Genomic DNA, 5,074 nt, shown 5'->3' on the forward strand with positions numbered 1-5,074 from the left:
GCAAAAACTCATGATATGACCCCCTCTTACTGCAAGGAGACTGGGACATGTCTTCTAGCCTTATGCCTAGAAAGAAGCACGGATATGGGTGAGTCCTTGGCAGCCTTGTTCCAACGACCTTATCAGATGCACAGCATTCCATTCCTTGTCATTCTAGAAGGACGAGCCAAGCGTCGAAGGAAGACTGCCTTACTCTTGATTGTTGTAGACAAATTCTTGGTGAAAACAGAACAAAATTAAGATGCTGCTGAGGGCTGACTCCTAGGTGCAAAACATCTTTGACTACAGTTAACCCCTTCACTTGTTAAGAAAGCCTTGGGGCACCTGGGTGGCTCAGTCGGTTAGGCGTCTGGCTTCGGCTCAGGTCATGATCTCATGGTTTGTGGGTTTGAGCCCTGCAGCGTTGGGCTCTGTGCTGACAGCTCAGAGCCTGGAGCCTGCTTCAGATTCTGTGTCTCCTTCTCTCTCTCTGACCCTCCCCTGTTCGCACTGTCTCTCTGTGTCTCTCAAAAATAAATTTAAAACATTAAAAAATTAAAAAAAAAAAAAAAGCCTCAAGACATTCATCTCCCCAGGGGCAGGCCATGTGGAAAAGTCACTCTGTTTTTATGCTCTAAACCAAGGTTGGCGACCTTTTTTTGTAAATAGCCAAGTGATAAATCTTATAGATTGTGAGGGTCATGCAGTCTTTATCACGATGCCTCAACTCTGCAACAGTGGTGTGAAAACGGTCATAGGAAATGAGTGTGACTCCGTGTTAGCAAAACTTTACAAAAGGCAGTGGGAGGTCAAATTTGGCCTGTGGGCTTAATTTGCCAATCTCTGCTCACACCAGGTCCTTTTCATTTTCTAGCAAAACCATTCTTTTCTTCTGCCCATATTCTCAAAAAAAGGCTGCTAAAAAGAACAATGAAAATACTGTTGTATTCTTACAACCACCATTCTGTGCTGAAGGTTTCACTGGAGTTACATTTCATTTCATTCTTAGCGCCCTTTAAGTTAGATTTTTGCGATTGTCCCCATTTTACAGATGAGGAAGCCTGAGGTCCAGGGAGGTTAGGGGACATGCTCAGAGTCACAGAGGAGGCAAAGGGCAGAGCTGGGATCAAAGTCCGGTTTGGCTGATGCAGAGGCTGAGACTCTAAGTGCATGGTGTATGTTCCCCTCCAGTCACTGGGGCTCAGAGCATATATTTTAATATCCTCCAATGTGGTACTCAGGGAAGTATTTATCCATAGGCATCACCAGTCAGAATCAGAACAGGAGGGGGAAAGAGAACGTATAGACACCAACTGGTAGCTGACAGGATTTACTGGTCATCTGGAGAAAGGGGGCAGTGGAGTAAGAAAGAGCTATAGAAACTATGTAGGGGGTCTCTCGTCTCGTGGCGGCAGAGGGGAAAAATCGCCATTGTGATGAGCACAAGGCTTATAAATGTGCCCAGTTTTAGCCCTCCCCCACCATAACAGAAACAGGGACTTTTGTCTTAGTTATCAGCTTCTCCTTTTTCCAGTTTCTAGCTCTTTTTTTTTTTTCTTAAATGCAAAATCAGGACACTGAGAAATAGAGAAATAGACCCAGGTAGAATGGGAAAAGAGGGAGATAGATTTTTATTAGGCGTTTCCTGTGTTTTCCTTCACTGTGGGAAGTCTGGGTAGTAAACAAAAGGCTAGATAGGAAACAGCCAGCGATGTAAACTATACAGTATATTGCTTAGAAATAACAGAGGTTGAAAAGCTCCCAAAAGAGCATGTGATCTGCTCTCAGGAAGACTTGGGTTTGGAGTGATGAATGAGAAACTCTGATATAATGGAGAGGTATATGATTAAGAAGGGGGTGGGGGGCTCCTGGATGGCTCAGTAGGTTAAGCATTTGACTATGGATTTCGGCTCAGATCATGATTTCGAGGTTCGTGGGTTCAAGCCCTGCTTCGAGCCCTGAGTCAAGCTCTTTGCTAACGTCATGAACCCTACTTGTATTTTCTCTCTCCTTCTCTCTCTGCTTCTCCCCTGTGTGTGCTCTTTCTTTCTATAAACTTAAAAAAAAATTAAATAGGAAAGGGAGATGCTAGGGTTTTAAATTTTTTTCTTTAATGTTTACTTTTGAGAGACAGAGACAGAGCAAAAGCAGGGGAGGGGTAGAGAAAGAGGGAGGCACAGAATGTCACCGTAGAGAGAGCTGTCAGCACAGAGCCTGACGCAGGGCTTGGATGCACAGATTGCAAGATCATGACCTGCGCTGAAGTCAGGTGCTTAACCAACTAAGCCAAGTAGGCTTTGAGAAATGCTACCATGAGTTATAAACTGGACTCCTTAGAATATTTTTTGGGAGTCAATAGTGAAAGTGTTAAGTTACCATTGTAATTATTTCTGCTTTTACAGATAAGACTCTACACAAAGATTGGACCACATGGAAGCTTGGGATTTTTCTTGGGTTACATGAGCAAAGTGACTCCATTTTTTAACCTCTGAGCTGATCAGAGGAATCCACGTTATATGCAGAAGAGAATTATAGTAGGCATACTTCACAAGGTAGAAAATTCTACTCGGTAAGCATTCATGTAACCATGTATGGTGATGTTGTAGGGAGAACTTCATGAGCCATGTAGAGAAAGGGTTCTCCAACTTGGCTGAACATCTCCAACCTGGAGCTTGCCTGATCCAAATCCCAGGCTACTTACACTTCGGTAATGGTGTAGGGGCCTGACCCTCTGTGAAATCTCTCTAGGGGACTGAGAGATCTGAGAACCAATCACATCAAGAGGTGGGCATGGTGACCAATACTGACTTCTCAGTCAGAGCAGTATCCCCCACAGACCTCTCCTTCATAAAATAATACATTGTAGGGATTCTCAGCCAATGAGAGCACATTTAATTGAAAAGGAAGTGTGTCCAAAGGATCTCTGAAATAAATAAAGAGAAATTGAATGAACAAAGTCACTATGAAGTTATATCCTGTTTCTTTTTGGGTCTGTTCAGAATATAGTTCAGACCATTAAACTAGCTCACTTATTTTAGTGCCTTTTATGCTTTTTAGTGCCTATGGGGCACTACCCTTTCTCTGTATTTACACCCAAAAAAAATTAAAAAATTTTTTAATGTTTATTTATTTTTGTGAAATAGTATACTAGTAGAGGAGGGGCAGAGAGGAGAAGGGAGACACAGAATCTGAAGCAGACTACAGGATCTGAGCTGTCAACACAGAACCTGATGCGGGGCTCAAACTCATGAACCGCGAGATCATGCCCTGAGCCAAAGTCGGACTCTCAACTGACTGAGCCACCCAGGCACCCCCCAGAAATATTTTTCATGGGAAAACAGGGTCAGACAAAAAAAAAAAAGAGAGAGAGAGAGAGAAGAGGTTCCCAGGCCTGCCACAGAAAGTGTTCTAGAATCCAGGTAATCATGGCTGGCAGTTGTATCTGGAAAATAACGAGTAAACTATATTTTTTATAAATGCAGCCCCATGTGAAAAGCTCTAAGGAAGATCCTTATGAAAAGGGCTATGCTAGGATGATTTTTCTGTAAACTGAGTGTGTATATCAGGGATTATATTTTTAAAGATTTCACTTGATTGCAAAAATAATACAGATTGTAGAAGACATGAAACATTAAGAGAAACAGAAGAAGAAATTTTAAATACGTATAATCCTATCACTGAGAGAGAAAGAGGGCGAGAGCTATTTTAAGTATTTTGCAGTATACCTTTCCAAATGAATACACACACACATACTCATAAACACATATATGAATATATATGTACATATAATAATCTGTTTCCAAAAAACTAGAATCGAACTGTACATAGTCCTTTGTAACCATTTTTTTTGCATCATCTATCATGAGCATCTTCTACATTGCAAACATTTTTGCACAGAATAGTTTCCAAAGGCTGCAAAGGATCCTACTAAACTTCACTGTTGGCCATCGAGGTTATTTCCAGTTTTTGATGTGACTGGTGATGCTATTTGTCCATATCAATATTATTTTAAATCAAGACACAAAGATATGACCAGCAATGTCAAGGAAAACAGTGACACTGGGAAACAGCTCATGTTTTATTTATTTTCAAACACTGATGCTGTGTCTTGGGAATGGGTTAACTGGTTCAAGTGTATGAAGCTACTCCTCCCGGGTCTGGAGTGCAGTTGATGGACCACTGTGTCAGCTGTCTCAGGTTATAAGGGAAGCATGTCCCCTCCGGTGCCCCAGGGCCCTGCCCTATGCTCTGTTTCCTGGGCTCAGGAAACTTCTTTGTCCCTCCAACATTGATAATACTAAAGAGGCAGAGGAAAAAAATAAAACGGATGTCTTCTGTGATGGGCTGAATTGCATTTGCCCCAAATCCATATGTTAAAGCTCTACATCCAGTACCTCAGGATGTGACTGTATTTGGAAACAGAATCTTTAAAGAGGCAAGTAAGGTAAAATGAGGGCATGGGGAGGAGGGGCTAATCCAGTGTGTCTGTGTCCTGATCTCCTCCTTTTTATATGGACATGGTTATATAGGACACACACGAAGACCATACGAAGATGCGGAGAGATGTTCACCTACAAGCCAGGAAGAAAGACGTTGGAACAAACTAACCCTGCTGACACTCTGATCTTGGATGTTTAGCTTTCAGAATCACGACAGAACAAATTTCTGTTCTTTGAAGCTACCCAGTGTGTGGTACTTTTTTTTTTTTAATAGTTTATTGTCAAGTTGGTGTCCATACAACACCCAGGGCTCATCCCCACAGGTGCCCTCCTCCATGTCCATCATCCCCTTCTCCTTTCCCCCTCCCCCTTCAGCCCTCAGTTTGTTTTCAGCATTCAAGACTCTCATGGTTTGCCTCCCTCTCTCTCCCCAACTCTTTCCCCCTCCACTTCCCTTCCCTGTGGTACTTCCTTAAGGCAGCTCTAGTAAATGGATACAGCTTCCTAACACTTCTTCAGAGGAATTGTTAAAAGAAAGCTATTTTTTTTCCTAAGAACAAAAAGCTACCCCCCAATACAAAAGCCTTTCCCCTTTTATTCCAGGGAATCCCCCTCCCCTCCTTGGAGCAAGCTGCTTTAGTGTCAGAGAGATGGGA

At 42.5% G+C, this 5,074-nt stretch overlaps 1 long non-coding RNA gene across 1 annotated transcript; it reads left to right on the forward strand.

Annotated features, from left to right (window-relative positions):
• On the forward strand, positions 1 to 4,651 carry LOC115273037. Its single transcript, XR_003900625.1, has 3 exons — positions 1 to 88; positions 2,382 to 2,548; positions 4,509 to 4,651. It is a non-coding gene; the product is annotated as an uncharacterized LOC115273037 (long non-coding RNA).
• The last annotated feature ends 423 nt before the right edge of the window (positions 4,652 to 5,074 follow it).

This window comes from Suricata suricatta, chromosome 12 (assembly GCF_006229205.1).
Source record: "Suricata suricatta isolate VVHF042 chromosome 12, meerkat_22Aug2017_6uvM2_HiC, whole genome shotgun sequence".
Lineage (NCBI taxonomy): Eukaryota > Metazoa > Chordata > Mammalia > Carnivora > Herpestidae > Suricata > Suricata suricatta.